Below are 22,798 nucleotides of genomic sequence, written 5' to 3' on the forward strand. Positions count from 1 at the left end.
TACCTTTTTGAAATTATCCTTGTGTGTGTTGCTTCTTTAATTCTTTATTCCACTCCACGCGCAGCGCCCAAAGAGTGTCAAGAGTCCCGAGAGGAAGGCAGGATATGAGACGAGTAAATACAGAGTATAAGCAGAAAAGTATGCAACGATTTTATTTTTTATTTATTTTTTTTTGTCTTTGCTTTTTCTATGTCTGGTAATAAATGACTGCTGCAGCTAGAACGCTTGCCGTATGATGCTTGCGGAGATGTGCCGCCCTTTTATGTCTGCGTTCAGTGGATAGTAGTTTTGAGTGCACTCTTGACGATGAGTTGAGTAGGCGGCATATTGGCTTGAAGTTCGGAAGGTGCGGCGGGCTGAGCGATGCTTAAGTGCTGTGTAGATGAAGGAGGTGCTGCAGCAGTGTGAATGCGAGCGAGTGTTTGGAGTGTAGAGCGTAATTGATGGGAGTTTTAGTGGTGGCTAGTTGAGCTTATTTATTTTATTTTTCTGCTGCGGCGAAAGTACGGGTTATTGGAGGGGATTACTGCTGTTCCCAGGATATTTGCATTGAACGTATTTGCTGTGGGGATTCTTTTTTGTGTTACTCGGTTATAATTTTAATTAATATAGTTTTTTTTGTTCTTTGTTTCCTCTTTTTTTGTAAGCCTTATGGCACTCACATTCAATGCCGATTTATTTTTTTTAATAAGCAATTTTCTTTGTTACAGTAATTTTTATTTGTAACGGTATTTATTAGCTTACACCGCCTATAGAAGTAGTTTTTAATACTGAATTTTTTCCCTTTTCACTTTTTGCTGCCGTTAATTCACTTTTGTTTTACTTACTCTTCCCACAGTGACCTACTTTGCTGTTTTTTTTTCTTATTTTGTTTGTATAACTGCTTATTCAATGTTATTATTTTCCACTTGCTGTAGAATGTATTCTGCACAATATACAATGGAATTTATTTGCATTTAGCTTTTTGCTTTTAATTTTCAATAAAAGCTTACTCCCACATTTGCTCATAAAATTACTTTCCTCAGCTCGATAGTATCAGTTAACTTATTAAGTTGGCGCAGATTGGTCTGTTGTATGAGGTTATTTATTACTAAACAGTGCATTGACCGGAAATGCATACATACACTCAGTTGCACATTTGAAGCAAATATTTAATGCAAACAGACTGTGTTCGGCAAATAGTTAAATTGCTGATCGTAGCGCTTTGCTTGCATAGCGTAGGGCGTAGTTGGCGCTGTGTGGTTGCTATGTGGTATGCGCATATTTATTTGTCTTTCGTATGGCTGGCTTTTATTTTGTTAATATTTTTAATTTTCGAATTATGTAGGTTTTCGCGAGTTTTGAATTTAAGTTTAAAAATTAAATTTCACTAATACTTTTTCTTTGAGTTTTTTCGAAGAATTTTTTTATTTATTATTGCGTCCTACACTGTTGGATTTGCTCTCGTTTAACGCTGCCACTATTTTTTTTACAGACATTTTAGACAGTTTTCAATCGTTTTTTATTTTTCTTTTTTTCTTGTGTTTTTGGCTGTACTTAATTCAACTGTATCCTCGTTTCATTTGAAAATCTGAAATTTTCAAAATAAAAATTTTTTTTGAGACTCAATTTTTAATAACATTTTTTAAATTGCAATTTTCTAAAAATTGGGACGTAAATTTCTTTTTATAGACATACAGTGGTCAAAATAATGTTCCTACAGTGATTTTTTTACAATATTCGCAAAGTTTTTAAAAATATTTTTTTTTGTTAATTTTTCACGAAAATATAGTTCACACTTTAACAAAAACCAATGTTTTTCATAATAATTTTATTCGTTAATTTTTTGCTTATTTTTTTATTTCAACAAAAACTATATCACCTTTTGCAAAACTTAAAAAACTCAAAAAATTTTCAGCAAAATTTTGATTTTAGAATAAAATTTGGTATGCGGTTTTGTAACTTATTTAATTTTAGTATAATATAGTTTCAAGTCGCTATAAATTACCATTGATTTTTTTAGAAATTTTTTCTGTTGTGCTTTATAATCCATTAACAACATGTATGTAGTTTTGAAATACATAAATACAAATTTTGAAAACTTGATGAAAATTTGTTGAGTTTTTAAGTTTTGTAAAAAGTTTGAAGATTTAACTCATATGAATTATATTTTTGCGAAAAATTAACAATCAAAAATTATTATAAAAAAAAATTCCGAATAATTACTTTGACCACTACATAAAGTTTAATATTTAATTTAATTTTAAAAATAGTTTTAACTTCCATAAAAGTTTTATTTTGTTTAATATGAGTTTTAACAAAGTTATAAATAAATCAAATTTTATTATCTGTCGCAATTAAAGTAAAACAAGAAGTAAAAGAAAAAAAAACAAAATAAAGTAAGTAGGTGAAACAAAATAAAGTCAAAAAAGATACTTAAAACTTAAAATCTAATAAAAATTTAATTAGAAATAATTTTAGTTTAAAAACGATTTTAAAGCAAAAAAAATAAAATATTAAACCAGCTTAGAAGTTTAATGTTTTAAACTATAAGTGTTACCAATTTTAATTTATCCCGGTTTATACATTTTTAATTTTAAAATACATTATATTTTAAATTTTTATTGTCATGCTAATTTCTTATTTTCCGGTATATAAGAAATGTATTAGTGATATTAATTTAAAATAATATTTCTATCCCGATTTATACGTTTTTTCGGTTTATAAATGTTTCGAATTTAAAATTTTATTTTATTTAAATTTTTATGCGAATTTTTTACTTAGCGGTATATAAAAAATCCATAAGGGCCGAAAATTTTTAATAAGTAAAAATAAAATTGTTATAAAATTTGTTTTTTTTTATAAAATTATTTTCTGTGCATATGTGATTTCATGCCATTTTTTATATTTAAAATATTTAAAAATTAAGGTTTTTTAACAAAATTCAAATATACTTTACTTAAATTAAATTGGAGAATAGTGAACATAAAATGTTTAATACAATATATTAACTTAGGGATGTGCTTCTCTTAAATATTTCATAAAAAAATTTACAAATAATTTGCTTTGTTATATTGATTTCCACTAAAATTTTGTTTTAACTAAAACTCGATTCAGTTTTACTCTTCTTCGCGTTCAACCCTCTCTACGTTTACCCTTTCGACCAACCAATTTAAAGCAATTTCCCCATTAACTGCCAATATTTAATTTATTGTGACACAGATTTCACAAAGATTTAAAAAATAAATAAAATACAAATAAAGTGATAAAAAAATGCGCAGAAGTTCTGTATTTTTTGCAATTTTTACGTAGTGTAAATTGGCTTTGGTTTATAAATCCCACAGAAGCATAAACACTCCAATGTGAGTACAAGTTTATATATATATGTGTGTCGGTGTGGAATTAAAATTTTAAGCCATTTTCATTAAAGCTGTGTGGCTTTTATAACAAAAAAAATTAACTGTGCAATTTCAATTTAAACCAATTAGAATTTTTCACATTTACTGAAACTTTTTTGCTTTATTAACTCGCATTTCATGCAACTAAGCGAATTTTTTGTTACTTTTCCAATTTTTTCGAATAATTTTTAATTTTACATGGCTAAATGGATTTTTAAGTAATCTTTTAAAGCAAATTTTTTTATGTACTAAATGCACTTTTTTCACAGCTCAGAAATATTTATTTAGACCAATATATTTTTCATAGTTGCTAAAAAATTTATTTAAAAAAATAAAAAATTTTTTTCGCTTTTGAGCTACACTTTGCTGCTTATTAGTTTTCATGTTTGATTTATTAAAATTTTTTGTACTGTCTTGCACAAAAATTTTAACTTCCTCTTTTTCAACTTTCGCCCATCACTTAACATTTTTTTTAAGTTATTTTTCTTTTTATTTAATTTCTTATTTGTACTCACATTCAAATATTTGTATTATTGCCCGATTGTTTTTTTTTTTTTGCTTTACTATTTCACTCCCTATGGCAATTCGCAATTTGCATAAATAAAGCAAATTAATTGGCTTTTTTCCGTTGCACACAGATTAAAATTGCGCACACAAACACACATACACGAAGGCACATACCATACACACACAAACGTACAAACCTAGCGAACAACAACAAACGCTGACAGCGCACAGCAACTGTCACGATTGGTAAACAAATGAAATGTCGCGCTTTTCCGTTTGCTTATTTGTTTGTTTGTTTACAATGTTGCCACGTAATTGATAAGGAAATGCAATTGCCGTTGAACGTCTGGTTTTGCATGCATATTTACTTGTTGTTGTTGTTTTTTGTTTGATTTATATGACTTTTAATTGCTTTAGTTTTTGTTGTTGCTATATAAAGTTGTAGTTTTTTATTTTTTAATTGCTTTGCTCATTTGTTTTTGTGTGTTCATTTCTTACTTTCGTTTTGCAATTAACGGCTGTCGTTATTGACTTTTGCGATTGTCGCTATTATAGCGCCTAAAAGTAGACTAGCCAACTTGCTTTACAAGTGCTCATAGAAGTGTGCTAGGCAAAGCTTTAAAATTTGTTTAAATTTAGCATTTTTTGGTTTTTTAAAGCCTCAATTTAAATGGGAAATATTCCGAAACTTATTTCCTTTGCATTTTACGGCTCTTGAAAATACGTACATATATCATTACAGCTCAATTTATTTTCAACTTCTGTCTTTATTTGAGGAGGAAATTGGCCAGAAAGCCTTAAAACAGCTTTTTAATATTTTTGATCCTGAAGGTGTGTTTACTTTTGAAAATATGTTCGGTATAAACAGCTAGATCAGCGCTCGAAAGTATGCCTCAAAAGATCTATGCTTCAGAGTCATTAATCAGTAGGCGCAACTGAGTTATGCACATTTTTTTCAATATAATACTTTATACAGCTTTCGAAAAATTATCTGAAATTTCCACAAATTATTAAAACGCGCTTTATTCTTATTGACATTGCGCCCAAAAGTAGGCCTTAAGTCATGACAATTTATTCTATAATATTTATTATTGTACACATCATTATTTTTTCCTCTACTATAAACAGTTTTTGTTTGAGCTACTAACTGATTTTATTTGATCTCCTTACAGGCAAGCAACGGTGGAAAGTGTTTAAGGTAGGTAAGTTCACAAAATTACATGTATATATCGCGCTGAAGATGAGTAGTTAAGCCAAAAACTACGAAATCTGAAAGCAATTTGCAGATTTCCTAACAGAAACCGAAACTGGCACTTTGAATACAAAGAACTTCCGATGTATGAAAGCAAAACAGTAAATTTAATTAAAAATTCTCTCAACCTTTCAAAAAGTGTGCCCACTACCCAAAAGTATGCTGTTGCTTTTTATGAAAAAAAAATGCCAGCACTATTCGCAAGAGACGGCATACTATAACCTCATCAACTTCGCTTAAAAATATGCCACAAATAATTGAATTTATTTTAAAATTCAAACCACACTTTTAAATTTCCTGTGCATTTCTTAGTGCTTTGAAACTTTTTAAGTTTCTTGTGTGGTATATTTTTAGGCGAAAACATTATGATTATTTCGGTCAGTTTTGACAACTTGTGGGTACTAAGCTGTTTAGAGTCATTCGCAAAGATCACGAATTTCAGTCAAAAAATGTCTCGTCAAATTAATTTGAGCCTAAAATTATCCTACGTAAATGTTTAGTTTAATATTTTTAAATTACTAAGAGCCGTTTTCTCAAATTGCTTTTAAATTTTATCTGGCCTTTCAAACCAATTTTTCCTAAAAAACGGGTGTTTAAAAGCTTTAAAACAAATTTGCTCTCAAAAAAGGTGTTTGAAAGGCAGCTAAATTTTAAAAGCTAAGTACGTGAGGAAAGCAGTAACTGCTTTACTGACATTCTCTGAGCTTTGGTCCTTGTCTTATTTCTGAAAAAGCTTTTTTACTCTAGTCCAACAAACTTGTACCCTAAAAGTATGCAACATCCTGCATTTCAGACTTTGTAAGTGAGAATTCAAAAAAAAGTGTGGCAACTTTTAAAATAATAAAATTTTTTCAAAAAAGCCAAAGTTTCTTCCAGCAAGTATTATCTGTTGAGATAAAAAATATTCCAGAAATATAGTGCTAACTTGCTGTACCTACAGTTTTTTGGTAATTAATCTGACACCCTAAAACTATGCAAAATCCATTATTTAAAGATCTGAAACAGTGAGTGCGCAAAGATTTAGCAATATTTTGTTAGAGCTATCAACTAACAATTTTAAGAAAAAAATGTATAAAGAGATATTTGATTAAGTGAAACTGCCTCTAAAAGTATGCAACACTTTACTTCATATCACGCTTAGGTGCATTCGAAAAATGTAAGCTTTATTTTACAAAAGCTATAAACTAACAATTTGAAGAAAAAATAAAAAAAATATTTATTGAGAAAAGTAAAACGGCCCTTAAAAGTACTTTACTTTGTATAACGCTTAAATCAAATGTATGCCGGAACCATAGTGCTTTCTTTCTGTAACTACAGTTTTTTGATAAATTCACTTACACCCTAAAAGTATGCAACATTTATTATTTTAAGTTTTGTAAAAAGGTATGCGAAAAATTTTTAGCATTATTTTATAAAAGCTATCAACAAACAGATGAAAATAAATGAAACATATATTGGATAAAAGACAAAACTGCCCCCAAAAGTATGCAACACTATACTTTATATATTGCTTAAGTGCAATACGCAAATAGATTTTCAACAAATATTTCCTAATTATTTTATAATAATTTTTATATCACTATTTATGAAGATTCAAAGACCAGGATCTGTAAAAATGTATATTTGCAGTGAAAAATATGCAACACTTTAATCGAAATATTCAACTGGTAACTAGCAAATATCAAACAAAAAAATTTTAAGTCCAGTTAAAAAGCTATTTACATGGACTTAGTCGATCAAATTAAAAAAAGAAAAATAAAATGTGTTTGCCCAAAATTATGCAAGGCTTAATGCCAGCACAATGTCTACATCTTTATTTCCTGCATGCCATTATCCTAACCTAATTAAGGCGTATTCAAAACAAGAGTGTATCTTTTGTCCTACAATAATAACTAATACACCCTAAAGTATGCAACAAATTGCGAAAAGTCTGCTCTGAATTTAAGAGTCGCTACGCTGCTTATGATAATTTAAAATAACTCATACAACAATTTTTTTTTTCTGTTCCCCCTTCCCAAATTATGCAATGTCTCCTACATAGCTATACATTTTTTAATTAAGAAAAATAGCACGTTGAGCTTATTGGAATCCACACACATATTTGTATTTCTAGCTAATCGCATATAATAAAGTCAATTATTTATTGAGATACCCTAAAATTAAGCAAGTTCGTTCATGTATGTTTGCGGTAATATATATTTTAAGCATTTATTAAAGCTGAAAGTTGGTGAACGCTTTAAACACTTCCACTAAGAAGGCTTCAAATTGGACTGACCCGCTTTTTATATTATTTAAACAATTTAGGCTTGAGGGCCTAAAATTATGCTTACTGGAATATTGCAGGAAGCGCAGATCACAGCACTGCATATTTTCTGCGCTACTTTTACTCTTTATTGGCCTCAGCCCCTAAAAGCATGCTTCAAAAACTAGCAACAGTCCCAATTTACACAAATGCAGCTTTATTAGCATCTACCCTCAAACTGTTGGCTTTTACTTTGCAACTTTTTCGCTCTACGTACTTTAAATCTTGCCGCCAACGCCTTAATATGCACTGCTTTTCCTACAGCTATAGCTGTACATACATATGTATGTGTAAACTGCCACCGGCGAGCTCAACGATCGACAGCGTAAAGCTCTAAGTTTAGAGTGAAAGAAGATTTACGTCAATATACTTTTTTCTTCGTAATTTTAGACTTAACAAGCTGCCACTACGCTATGCTGGTTGTTTTGCCTTCAGCACAATGCCAGGCATTAACGCCTTAAAATATGCAAATACGCGTTCGCAATATATCACTGCAACGCAGCATGCTGGGAGACAACAGCAACAACAACAACAACAAAAGCAGCAGACAAAGCGTACATGACAGCGCCAATAGCTGGCGACAAGCAGCGACAAGGATAAACAGCTTTTCATGATATTCGATGATAGGAAGAAGAAGAAGAACGAGAAGAAGAAGAAGGGTGGCACCAGATGACTAGACTAAGAAAAAGGGCACTGAGATAGCACAAACTTGTTATATTCAACTTGTCTACTATCTTTTCCTGCGCGACTAGACACACACATACATACAGCTTGTTTTTATTTCTTCGGTTGCTTGGCTGCCACTCGACGCCTTGCGTTTTGCACTCGATGAGCCGGATATTCAAAAATAACTTCCGGAAAACGCACACAAATATGCAAGAAAATACATACATATGTATATAGATACACACACACCCACACACACATGCACCTACTCAACAGCTTGCAAAACTTATTTGTTTGGGGCGCAAAAACACTAAAGGAAACTGAGGCGAAATTTGCCATCATTTTTTGTCTTTTTTTGTAATTTTTGTTTTTCGTTTTGCACTCAGCAGCAGCGTCTGCTCAATGTTTTTGTGCTGGCGGTGGCGGCTGCGGCAGCGACAGCAGCAAGAAAACGCCTTTTTTCAGTATAGCAATATATTTTCGGTATTAGCAGTGAGTGCTACACTAATGTATTAATACCTTTCTCTTGGAATTTTCTACGCACTTTTAAATTCTCATCAAAACGAACGCCATCGATTTTCATTCGACACTAAAACAATCTATCACGAAATCCATTGCGTTTTTCACTTTTCTTGTCCATTTAATTGCGGAGCTGGAAAAAAATCCAGAGGAAAACTGCACGACGCGACCGAGCGTAAAACGTTCGACGTTATACCGTTACCGATTTTTCCCGTTAGCACGTCTTTTTCACACGACAATCGCTGGCAAACTGTTCGATACAGAGCCACTGAATCGGCGGCGACGGCCAAGTGAGGCGACACAATCGCTATGCGCGCTCGCACAGCTTCACACAGCGTCGACTACAGTGGCGTACGAAAGGCAAGTGCCAAAGGAAAATAAACCAACACAGATGGCTACATTTGTACGTACGCATTGCTGACAATAAGCACCGCATAGACACTCGACTCACTCGCTTACCGTTAAGAATATAGTCGGCTGTCGCCTGTGAGTATATCTGGCTGATGCGTTTGTCATCCCGGTTGTGTCCCATACACACACACGCGCACACTCACAGTTTTAGTCGACGATGCACACCATCCTCCATTCCACTCCTCACTAGGCATCACAAGTCCGAGAGCTATGCTCCATGAAACATTAAATTCAGCGCTCATCGTAGTAAAGGCATGCGTTGTAGTCTCTCCTCTCCCCGTGCAGATTTGTCGCTTTGTCGCGTGAGCAGTTTCCACTCGCATATTAATTTCTTGACTTCGGATTTTACTCTCTTACAGAAATTAAATATAACAGTTCACGCTCCCTTTTGTGCGCTCTCCAGCTCCATTGGTTTCCTGCACAGTATAACAACGATGCAGGATTCTCTCTCTTATCACTATCAACGTCCAAAGCCGGCTGTTTGTTCATTGAGAAAATGCGTCGTATAATTTTATTGTTTATGTCCGGGTTGTGGTAGCCACATTGTTTGTTTTTTTGCACTTCTGCAAAATTTATGGCAGACATAAAAAGAGAGGGAGCATGTGGTGAAAAAGTCTCGCAGAAGTGGCTTGAATATAAAGTACAGGGAAATGAAAACAAAGCGCATTGCAGAATGTGGTCTATAGCTGATTAAGCTATTGGGAAATGAAGAAAAGTTATTAGTCCTGAATAAATAGCTTAACGTTTCGCGCAAGGACTGCTCGAATGGTTAAATGATCTTCCTTATGGAGCCCCCTTACAGTATAAGAAAATAGCTTTCAAAGGTGCACTTGAGTTTAAAAGATCCCAATCACGTTTGAAAGTGAAACCTTCCAAATATTTTCTTGCCTACGCCTCTTAATACGTGTCCAGACACTGAAACCTCTGCTCCAAAAATCGCTTCAATTGATCCTTTAGATTACCGCGATCAGTGATCAGTTTGAGACTCAGCCGGGTACATATCAACAGGGCGTACAGGGCACATCGCCAACGAATATCCCATTTCTACATTGACATATGGACAAGCAGCTAAGACTCAAAAGACAATAGCCGAAAAGCGCTGGTTAGGAGCCACCAAACAATACTGACTGGTGGCAACCCTAGATGTGGTGGTTAATTCCGCGAGCTGGAAGGAGGTACTAAATGCGGTTTGTAGCGTAAAACCAACCAACAAAAAATCATCTCCGGCTATCTTAGCGACAATGGATTTTTTGGGTATGAACCAACCCAGCGTTAGGTCCTGTTTTGTGGAACACCATGTATGATGGTATCCTGCGGCTTGCAGTTTCTGAAGCGGTCACATTCATAGACTCCGCGAGCGACATGTGCACCGTCATTGCAGCAAATACGCTGGTAAAAATAGTAGCCATCACGGAGAGCGGTATAAGAGCAGCTGAAGGGTGGTTAAGCTCGAAATTATTAACACCAGCAGCCCACAAGACAGAAGACGTTCTGATCAGTAGTCGCAAGAAGGTGGATAAGGTGGAAGTAAGATTAGGTGATGCCATCATAGAGTCCAAGCCGTATGTAAAATATTTCGTTGTCTTGATTGACTATCGCCTGTGTTTCCAAGACCATCTGGAACTAGCCAACAAAAAAGCGGCGATGGCAAAAGCAGCAGAATCTAGATTAATGGCAGCAGTCTAGACAAGTCTTAGCAGGGATGGTGAGGTCAATATTCTTTTGCGCAGTCAGACAGTCTGGAGGTCTGGAAGTTTTCATGACGGGCATCCAACATACGAGGCATCAATGCTACATACCGCCTGTGTGCTATATGAGCGTGTTAAGCTAATGTCGCTCGCGGCGGGGTCTGCCTTATGCATCGCGTACAATACTGAAAACCGCAGCGAAAGCCCAAAATGTAGAACAGTGGCCCACTCGTTGGGATGGAACAACAAACGGCAGGTAGACTTAGCGCCTCATACCGAAATTTTTTATAATAAGCAGCATGAAGAAAAAGAAATGATGTATGCTATACGCCTGGCCATGTATTAGGCTTCCTCCAATACGTCCCAGAATAACTGCTGGAAAGATCATAACTAAGTTACGACATATAGTGAACGTGCTTCTAAACTAATATCGAAGAACCAGCATTAAATTGTTGCGTCCAGATAAGACTAGACTTAAAAATTAACTTCTTACTGGTACAAGACAAAATAGGGAGGGTAGGAAAAAAGCAAGCAAGACAAGCAGTAGGTGGAATAAATGAACAGTAACGAACTTGGAGCTTAGTTCCCGAACCAACTACCGCGCGGATCGGTATATATGTAGAGGGCATGAGGTTTAGTGGGTTAAAGCCGCACACTAACTGCGCTATATTTTTGTTGCTTCCACATCTGAAAAAACTTCTACATATGTGCATAAGTGAGAGACGCTGGTCTTAACATGGAACGAATCAAGCTGATCGCTTGCAGTGTATAGGATTATATGGTCAACAAGGAAAGAAATAGAAGCTGCTCCAACGCTGGTTGGGTGGCTATGTAGGGGGAGTTGCAGTACCAACCAAGATCATCGGAAAGTGAACAAGGATGTGTGTTAACTAGACCAGTCCAGCTATGTCGGTTCAGACTCCATACTCATCATTTAAATTTAAAGTTCGGAAGACCAACATCTGCCATCAAATTTAGAGAACGTTGACGAAAAGAATTTGAAGCAAAAAAAGTTGACAATCCGAAAGAAATAAAGCCAATAGTCCCGATATCGCAAATAAAGGAAAACGATTTAAGGTTCGCCTTGGCCCAACCAATGTTCGTAGACTTAACTATGATGGTTGTTCATAGGAATCCAGCAACTTAATTCAATAGAGTACTTCTCGCTTCTACCCACCTTAGTTTAGGTTATGTAACTTTTGCGCTTCTGCCTTTGTTAGAACCCGCATACTTAGGTCCTTTGTTTGGATCTTTTGTGAGTGTGAGTAGTAGTAGTACCAACCAAGATCATCGGCAAGTGAACAAGGATGTGTGTTAACTAGACCAGTCCAGCTATGTCGGTTCAGACTCCATACTCATCATTTAAATTTCAAGTTCGGAAGACCAACATCTGCCATCAAATTTAGAACCCGCATACTTAGGTCCTTTGTTTGGATCTTTTGTGAGTGTGAGTAGCATGCTTAATTCCTTCCAGGAAAGCGTTGGCATTTTACTATGCCCCGGTACCTATTACCATATGCAAAGAAGCTGCCCAACCATCCTATTTAAGTATCTGTGGTATTCACCTATGGATTTGGAGTGTCATGCGACAAAGTCAAAAAGTATTAGAGCCGCCTTGCTGCTTGAATAAAATGAATATATTGAGAAATCACTTCGTCCCAGGAACGTCTACAGATAATGCTAGTCCGAGAAACTGGTAGCGTAATTTTATCAAGAATGTGTGTCTGCTGCACTCACCGTCACTTTGTGTCTTCAAATAAATTATGTTGGTAAGCAAAACGAGCGTGCTTTTCTCTGGGTTCCAGGTCACTCCGGAGTATCTGGCAATGAGATATCTGATCAGTTGTCCAGAGTTTGCTCAGACCAGGCATTCCTCGACCAGCAGCCAGTTATGGCACTCCCACCTTCGACAACCGTAGCCACGGTCAGAAACTATGTGAATACTTCGCTCAGCAATGACCTCACTGAGCAGACGGGACTGCAGACAACATGTTGTCAGTCGACGTGACACAAACCCCTGACTGTGATAGGCGTACATCACAATTCCATTTGTTCATGTTGACTTGAAGAGGATGAGACGGCGGAACACTTTTTGTGCTTCTGTCCCGACTTGCAAGAATTAGATTGACAGACGAATGCACCCCATAATAATCTGCCCTATTATAGTTGTCGATGTCGACGTCGATGTAATTTTTTCATCAAAAAATAGCCCCCATAAGTTCAGCTCCATCTATGCTGACGAAATGATGTGGTCAGTGTAGCTCGAGTTGGACTTACGGCGGCTATTTTTTAATGAAAAAATTACGTCGACGTCGACAACCATAATAGCGCCGAATATCTGCTTCGTCCAAATATTCATAGAGTAGTGCCTTTTTTACCGCCAGAGCTCATTTTTGCCATTGTTCCTTAGTGTCGACCACTGATGCGTTTCATGCCCACCCAAGAACAAGAGAGGCCACGTCTCAACAAAAGCAAATCAGCCTTTGTTGACAAAATTTACATACACATATCATTGCTGCGTTTCCTCCTAATTCATTTGGAAAATCCATTTGTCAGAATCACTTCAAATTGACAGCGTAGCATTCCCAACCATTAGCCGTATCAGCTGCCTTACTTCCTCACCCAGCGCTTCCTGGTACTTGAGTTGCATTAGAGCGTCCGAAAATATTGAGAAAGAAGATAAAAATGCATTAAAAATCAAAAAACCAGCCACAAAGCCATTAAAATATTCCACATGGCGATAAAACTGGGAGATTAAAAAGGAATAATTGCCGAATTGCTAATAGGAAGGGGAAGCAGCAGGGGAAATGGAAAAAAGCAATAGTCTGCCGCTTGCAAAGTGACGCACTTCAAATTGAGTGAGAGCTATACTTAAGCAAACAAACTAGTACGAGAACAGGATATACTTAGTTAAATATATGTACATATATGAGAGTATGCGAAACTGATACGAAAGCAAAAGTCGCATATGGAATGCTAAAACAATCAAAGCAAATGACTTGTTAGGCAATTGGGTGCATGAAAATAAATCACACTTCAATAGGCAACTAAACTGCAAGGGTAGAGAGAGAGAGGCGAAGCGGAAGAAGGACGCACACAGCCAGAGCATGAGCGAGTGGGTAGAGCAAAGGTGTGAGGAAAAAAGTGATGTTTTGTTGTGGCTTCTTGTACGACTTTCAAGAGCGTGGCAAAACAGCAGGCACCACTCACCAACAGCCAACAACCAACGGATGAGTTTGTATGTATGTATGTTTGTACATGCAACACTCCGCACCAGTCCTTTGACTAGTGACATCGCACTAACGCAGCGTAATTGCATTCAATGCACAACATTTGACACGACCATAAACATCATTAAAAATAAACCCAATTAACGCAGGCAAAAATTGCAAAACGGCAACAAAGAAAGGCAGCAGCACAAGCGGCAACCAGCTGCAACAACAACAATATGAAGCATATAAATACATACATACATACATTTGTATGTACACTCGTATGTGCCGCAAAATACTTATTCACAGCGAGGGGTTGCTGTTGCCGCACCGCCTAAGTACTTGAGCCTCACTCAACTCAACTGGATGCAGCGCAGCGGGTGTGCCGTGTTACAGGAATTGCCATCGAGCATCGAAGTGGTCGTCATCGGTATTGCGATTGGCAAGGCAGGAATAGTTTTGATGATTGTACAATTACAGCAATTTTTACAAAAAAAAAAACAACAACAGCAACAATATCAAAGAGTGATTTAAGTATTACAATGACAAAGGATAAGGAAGCATGTATGTGTGCGGGGATTTTGTGCGTTCGCCGGGGAAAATGCTGTTTGTGGCAATGTTGGTGGTTGATACAATGACACAACGCAAGTGAGGGAATGAAGAGGGCAAGCAAATTAAACTGCCAAGCAAGTAGGTATCCACACTGGAACAATAACCAGTACACGCAGGCAGCATGAAATATAAAAAATGCTTAAATAAAATTAAATAGAATGGAACAAATTCTTAAAAAAAATAAATGAAATGGATTGAAGTGGAATGAGACAAAATTAAAAGAAATGGAACGGAACGAAATGAAAATAAATGGAACGGAACGAAATGAAATGAAACAAGGTGAAATCACATGGAATGAAATGGAATTAAATGACAGATTGAAATCGAACAAAATGAAATGGAATGGAATAAGTGGTACGGAATGGAATATAACGAAATGGAATGAAACGAACCAGAATGAAATAAAATAACATGTTACAATGTGAAACGAAGTAAAATGAAATAAAATTAAATCAAGGGAAAAGAACTGAAACTGAACGAAAAGAATTAATATGTAATGAAATGAACTTGAATTATTGAATTGAATTTTATTAAATTCAATTGAATTAAATTAATAGCAGATTTCCACAGAAATTTTAATAAAACACGTTTTTTTCTGTCAATTTCCCTATAAAATTCCAAAAAATTTCACTTAATTTGCTTTTGTGAAATTCTTTGAGCAAAACAACATTATGAGAGTTTGGAAAGGAGGACTTTGATTCATATTGCCTGCCTGGCAATTACCGGTCTTTCGACCCGAACTGTTCTATAGAGAAGATTTCTGGCCCCATAAACGAACTTAGGAACTTTTGGACGCTAAGCAAAGCTACAGAAATAATTTTTAATACCGTCACTGTGCGATTTCGCCAAGGCTTTCTCAGCAGAAGTTTTGGGATGACTAAGATCATCAATCAGGTGGCGGGATGAACTCGCGCTAAGCTTCAGTTTTCACTTACCGGATCATTGTAGCATTTTTTTCAAGCAGAGCTAAATGCTATAATGAAGGTCGCTCGCAGGCTCATAACCTCCGCTCCTCCAAGACGACCTATCGCTATTTATTCTGACAGTCAGTCACTGGATACTGCCTGACGGCCACGCACGAAAAAAGGTTAGAATACCACACACGCGAATTTCGTCGCAGTTGCAGAGATGAAGAGGAGAAGGAGACCATCGAACCTTATCTCTGCCATAGTTCCGCCCTGGCCAATACCCGCAACCTATTCTTCAACAAGTACTTCCTCGATTTTTTTGTGCTATACAAACCGCACTCGGTGGTCCAATTACTAAGGAAGGGAAAGAAATAAATGGCTTCCGTCAGTGGTCTCACAACGGACTTTTCTAGCCCACGTGTGCGCCGTGCTCTGCGCGTAGGGAGCCACTCTAAACTTGCCATTTCGTATTCCATTAGATAAGGCGACTCAAGCGCTTGCGATTTGACGAGCTAGGCAGAGAGCATCCCTGATTAGGTAGGTCATATTTACGCGATCTTTAAAAAAAAAAAAAACACCCTTTATACCCTTAAAGGAAGTGCAAAACTCGTTTTTTAAGCTCACTGTCTCTCTGTGTTAAACGAAAGTGGACAATAGGATAGTTTCAAGCCACTCCAAAGTATTTTTTTAACCTCATAAACTTGAAAGCTTTCAAGCTTTCACAACAAAGCTGTTTAGGCTTTCAATTTTCTATTCGAGAAGAGGAGGTCTTCTTTTCAGATCTTTTTTCAAACAATTCTACGAAATTCATTGTTCTAGGTTATTTTAGTTTATCAAACGGCCTTAGGCCAAATCGAAATTTTAAAGGTTTCACAAAGAATGCACTTGCTATGGCATTTAACTACGTGATTCTTTCCTCACTTTTTTTACAGTCATTTAAATTTATTCTACAGCTCTTTACAATTAATTTCTATGGGAACGAAATTGTACCGATTCATTTAATTATAATTAAGTAAAGTCATTAGCATAAAAGATTCCCACTCACTATCCAATTCCACGCAAGTCCAAGGCAAGCAAATTAACAGCGAAATCACGAAGCTTGCGTGACAAATCAAAGACCGGTATTCGATGCTGAGTGTGCGTAGGATTACACAGATTTTTAAGCGCTATAAAGGATTAGAACAAGTGTGCACGCGTTGTGCTTTCATTTTCGAACCCGAAATAAGCGAAGCAGCAACCTTTGTAAGCACACGGAACTAAGCCACCCTCCTCCTATATGTATGTATATGCATGTACTATGTAAATTACGTCTAGTCATTTTGCTACTTGCTATTGCAACACATGCAATACACATGTAGTGGCGCATGCACACGCACACACTTACTACCTTACTCAATAGTCAGTGGCTTGGATTTTTCGGCAATTCATTGTCGTTTCGAAAATCCTGTTTACGCAGACACTTTACGCTTTGTCGTTGAAAAGTTGTGAAAAACAAACAGAAATAAATTACCAAATAAACAGCAACGAGCATTTAATGAACAAAACGCGTGCAATAGCAACAAAAACAACAACAATAGCATGCAAGTAACACAGCGTAGTTTCCAATAGCTTGAGAGGAGGGAAAGAAAAATAAACAAACAAACAAACAAACAGAAAAACAACAGAAGACACCTCCGAAAGTGAGCACATCCAGCTGGCTGTGCTGTGCATGTACATACATATATGTATGTGCGCTGCATGTGTCCTCGACTCGTTGCAAAATGCACGCACTCACCGCGGCACTCTGCTCTTCAGCTCATGTTGCATGCCACAATGCAGCCATGATGACTCAACTCAACTGACTGCAGCTTGACTCACAGCAGTCGACAGTCGAATTTGCGCGCCAGTCATGCACGATTGCATGAAAATAGGGGAGTGGAAGGCAGCGAGTGCGTTTGCGGCTGCATAACTTGCAATATGCAATGTGCATAGTTGCAAGATTCACGCAACATAAGACAGCGTTTTTTTTTTAGCTGTCAGAGGGCGGTTGGTTGCTTGTACAGAGTATGAGTTTGTTGCCTTATGTGTTTTCTGAATAAAAAAAAAACATTTGTTGTGTTTTCAGGTGGATCTGTAGGAAAAAATTCAGCGGAAAATGCATTATTTGTAATAGAAAATTTTGGCTAAATGAGCGTTGCGTTAAAATTATAACTTCATAAAAACTCAGCGAAACATTTTTGGGCTATAAAAGAGAGGCTCAAGGTATTTTAGCAGCTTTGATTGGAATCGGTGTATCTCAGTTTTCTGTGATGAAGCCGACGAGAACCCCTACTACGGAATTGTTTAGCTTCGACAGTTCGTCAGTCCATTTTTTATTCCACCTTTTCCATAGAAACCAGAGATTTCCATATTTATACTCCCAAATTTTCCTCACTGATTTGCTGTTCTCAACCGTGTTTGACGCGTTCATCAACCTTTTCGTTCCATACAATGTTAATATGTTCGTGAACCTGGCAAGATGTGATGGTGATGTGAAGCAGGGACGTGAACTAGACCTAAGCCGTCAGGCAGACGATATGATTGTCTGATACGCAGGTCCACTCAATAAAAATATCCACCGACCCTTTTTCCATTTTTGAGATATCTCTTAAGGAAGATTAAGATTTAGATCACTGGGTTGCTGTTGTTGTTTAAGGCAATCAGCTCGAATTACAGTCCTCGGGCAGATATAGGTCTACATCGTTCAGGTTACGCAGACCCAAGTATCGTGCGAAAGAGATTACTTTGTGCTCATAATCGACTTGTTTCAACTTGTTTTGATTCTCTAAATCGAAGGCATCATTTAACGGCTGCGTCAGCCATGAATATTTGTAGCTGATGTAAGTGAAAGATCTTATTACCTTAATTAATCCGATATGTGGCTCTGAAAATTGGTGGATTCCGTGTCCCTCAAGGCCTTGGGATAGCTTATGGTGCACTTAAAGTTAGTTGGGCACGGTTCCAGATGCCAAAGCTACTATCTTTGTCGAGATTGTCAAGCAGACTTGAAATAAATGGAATCTAAAATAGTGAAATCGGTAATTGTATAGAAATTTCGTGCCATGTTGGCATCACTGAGCCATATCAACGTCACTCTATGCTGGCTCCCCGGACATAGGTGTATTGGAGGGAATCATTCTGCTCATGAGATGGCTAGAAACGGATTTTACTAACGAGGCGGATAACTCCGTACTACCACTGTTCGTTGATCACGTTAAGGAAGTTGATGAATATACTATGGCTTTTACTAATGACTTGGGGAACAAACCGAGAGACTGGGGTACCGCAAGATTGTTATGGCCATGATTTAATAGGAAAAAGATAAATAACCTTCCGATACTCAATAGAATTGCAGTAAGAGTCCTTACCGGTGCCATCATAGGGCACTGCTTCAACGATGGCGAATACCAATAAGAACTCTCTGCAGATGCTGCCGCGAGGAGAATGTGGAAGCATCGATTGACCACTTTCTGTGTCGATGTCCGAGCCTGCAACCGAATCGCCTCAAGCACTTGTGCTCACGCTTCTTAAACAGCCTGAGCGACCTAGCGGAGGTGGATCTTTTTAATATCCTAAGCTTCAAAAAGGATATCAATTGGTTAATTGGGATAATGACATGGAAGTATTAGTTTATCTCCAACCAGGATTGGAGGATTAAATAGTGCTCACTTGTAAAGAGCACTCACAATGGACAACTTTGTATCCGAGTGGTAGTAAAGAATATTCCACGCACCTCCTTCTGACCTAATCTAACCTAGTTGGGGAATACTTGTCGTCTAATTCTGTCTCGTCTGGCTTGCGAAGGTACAACTCGAAATTCTCCTAAGTGCATTAGCAGTAAACTGTGGCGTTGGACTTTACAGGTCAAAGCTAAATATCACAGCTAGGCGAGATTTCTGTTGAGAAGCATCTTAATTTCAGGACTTGCAGTCCGCATAGAATCTTTTATTATAAAGTTCTATAAGAGGACGTATGGCACTAGAGGCAAAGAGAGTCTTATACATGTATAGATAGATATTTTCAAAATACAAAATGAAAGGCGGGTTCCTGCCAAAATCTTGATATAAAAAGATGCTTCCGAACTACTGGAACAATTCTGCAGATTCCAAAGAGGTGAACTTGTGGTTCGGATCATTTGGCTGTGCGAGTTTGGAGACCTCTTGACACTAGCAGCGCATGCCTTTCAATAACGTCCGCCGTAAGTAAGAGATGTTGAAAATTCGATATGGGATATGAAATATTTGGTCAATTGATTTTTTCAGCGATGTAAAGATATCTGCGCAAATTGTTAAGCGTAAGATGGGTCCAGAAGATTGACGAGGTCAGTACAGTCGGACGTATGCAGAATATTGGCGTAATTAAATTTTTTATGGCTATGGAAACTTTTCTAGCCTACGTGTGCTCCGTGCTATGTGTGGTGGCAGCCGCTCTAACCTAACCTAACGTGATGACAAATATCGTACCGCTACTGCCATCTTGAGGCATTCATAACACACGTCGGCAACCTGCGATAGCGGTCCGAAAATTGTCGGTAACTCGTTTAAGAATAGACCCACTTCTTCCTGCGTCGCACTGCTGCTGCTCAGATTATGTCTTGGTCCAGTGGGGAGGCGCGAGTCTTTCTAGATATTTCAGTGCTTAAAAGCTTTGAGAAGTGCTGCCTACATATCTTTTGTGTAGTCCGCCAATTTATTACCAGATTTTCATCCCTTTTTATGCAGTCACTAACCCTGGACTTAACATTTTGATTACTGACTCATTTTTTGGTAGAATTTTCAGGCTGCTTTTAAGTCTGTTAGCAAGTCAGGCTGCTCTGGCTTAAATCCTTATGTCCTTCTTTATTCTCCTCTAAACTACACCTATATTCCATTCCCTTCTCTCAGTATTTCTTTTAAGTTCGATGCTTTTATTGAAATTTGTCCTTCTACACAAAAAGTAACAATACTTATACATACATACAACCAAGTAAATTTAATTTGCTTTAAAATGAACTGCCATAATTTACGAGCTACTTTTGAAAGCTTTGAATGTAATCCACTAAGAAGTCCTACTGCTGCTCAAAGGAGACAATAGAAGACATATGTAAATAACCGAAAAGAAAAATTGTAAGTCTCTTGTGTTGAATGCAACAAAGGCTATGCCAAATGGGAAAAATTAAAAAGGGGAGCAAAGGGTTAAATTGAGAAAGTGAGAAATCGAAATCAAAAGCACAGCAAACCCGCTGAATTCACACCAAAAAGTCACAAATGAAATAACGAATTAAATGAAGCACCACAGCGCGAAGAGTGCTACATACAACTGCTGATGCTGTGCTTTGTATTTATAAAGAAGGTTATGGCTGGTAAGAAAAGGGCAAGAAGCAAAAAAAAACAAACCTAAAGGAAGCCAATAATTTTCAGAGACCGCCTGTGGTTTGGTGTTTTTGGTGAATATTTGATTTATATTTTGGCGCCTAGCGACAAAGGGCCCAAAAATAGGAGACGAGCAAAGTGAAGGTGAAGAAGAAGCTGTAACAAATACAAAGAGCTGACAAGGATAAAAAGTAGGTATTGAAATGTAAAAATGTGAGAAAGGGGAAATGGTCGAGCAATGTATAGCGAAAATGTGTGAAAAGGGCGGAGGGAAGTGGCATGAAAATAGTGAATGCGACGCTATAAGAAAAAAAGATGTATGTGGCTACTTAGCATTTGGCTTACCGAATAAGTAAACGCGCGAATAAAGAGACAAAGAAATATGTAAGTTTTATTTACATGCATATGTATGTATGTACATATCTACATATTTATCATCGAAATAAATCAAATTGTAACCCTTTTCCCATTTGTTGTCAAAGAAGTAATACGAAATCTGTACTCCGAAATGTAGCAGCACTTACAACCAAGAAAAAGTCACATGTCAGCAGTTATCGTAGCGGTAAATGCCTGCCACGCCCAATAAACCTACAGTTTCCCTTCCAACTCTACCTCACTTCGCTTTTTCCTTTTTTCTGCTCACATTCGCGTGTTTCCAACACACTTGTCCTACGAGTATCCAACAAAAAACGCTTTGACAATTTTCTTGTGTGCAGTAATTTTTGTTGCTTTCGTTTTTTTCACAGCCTCGAGATTTTTCATTGCCTGCCTCTTTATTTACTTTCGGCCGAAATTTTCCCCGGCCAGCTTTATCCTTTTTCACACGCAGCATTGACATGTCCACAAACATACTGACATTTATATATTATTATATTAATTTTTGTTTGTGTTCCTTTTTTATTCACAGCCACGCCATATCGCCTTTTTTAATTCCCTTTCCTTTGAATGGCTTTGTTTTGAGTTTTTTTTCGGTTGGTACTGGCTTTTGTCCTTCAAAAGGATATGCAGTTCGCATTGATTGCCCACGTCGATGTAGGCACGCATCTGCTTCGTTATGTGTATGTGTGTGCATGTATTTGTGTCTTACGTACTGTTAAATACTAACGCAGTTTGAAGATAATCCGGCTCAGCCGCCTGTTAGAATAATTTTTTTCTATATATCAATTTACTCTTTATTTTGCCCAAATAAATCTAAATGGGTAGTTTAGAATTTCTAAATGGCTAAAAATTCTTGGTTCCAACATAATGGTGTCTTATTAAATTTTTGCCAGGTTTTAATTTATATAGGTATTAGAAAAATCTGGCAACCCTTTAAAGTTAAATTTCCTAAAAATATATATACATCAGTGGATATTAAAAAATGGCAACCCTGCCATAAAATTTGGGTTTGGATCGAGGAATTTATCTGTAGACATATTTTCCTTACTGATTTCAAAGTCTATTTCGTTTAGTAAATTTTGTGGTTTCCGTCTCACAAACTAATTGACAAATTAATTAAAAAAAGGCAAGCTATATTATTCGTAACGGAATTCCTTAAGTTTGCGGTGTTAGTTTGCGTAATTATTGAATTGATTTATTTCCCTTTTTGCTTTAAACATGCAACCTAAATAGCTTAAAGGCATCAGTGGCATTATCAATTTTAAGCCATGTGGCAACCCTACTCAAAAATATTTGTCGTTTGAAAATTTATAAATACTTTTTTGTTAATTCCCACAATAGGTTAATTTGTGTTTTCATTCTACTTTTTAAGAAGAATAATTCGTTAGTAAAATATTTTGATTCATTACTTTATTCCTTAATTGGGTGGCAACCCTATTTAGGAATATGCACTGATTAAAGCTCACTCAAGCGCGTCATACATTTTCATTCATCTAAAATATTTTAATAATTTTCATTTTATAAATATGTGGTAACACTGTCAAAAATAATTTTCCCCCAAAAATAATTTTATTTACTCAATTACTAAAATTTTATT

General features: G+C 36.6%; 1 long non-coding RNA gene across 1 annotated transcript; it reads right to left on the minus strand.

Moving 5' to 3' along the window:
- LOC118744566 lies at positions 1-8,944 on the minus strand. The gene is made up of 2 exons (XR_004993561.1): positions 8,624-8,944; positions 1-1,570 (listed from the first exon to the last, which is right to left on the minus strand). It is a non-coding gene; the product is annotated as an uncharacterized LOC118744566 (long non-coding RNA).
- Positions 8,945-22,798: the final 13,854 nt, after the last annotated feature.

The sequence above is a fragment of the Rhagoletis pomonella genome, unplaced genomic scaffold, assembly GCF_013731165.1.
Source record: "Rhagoletis pomonella isolate Grant_MI unplaced genomic scaffold, Rhpom_1.0 Rhpom_scaffold_00008, whole genome shotgun sequence".
Taxonomy (NCBI): Eukaryota; Metazoa; Arthropoda; class Insecta; order Diptera; family Tephritidae; genus Rhagoletis; species Rhagoletis pomonella.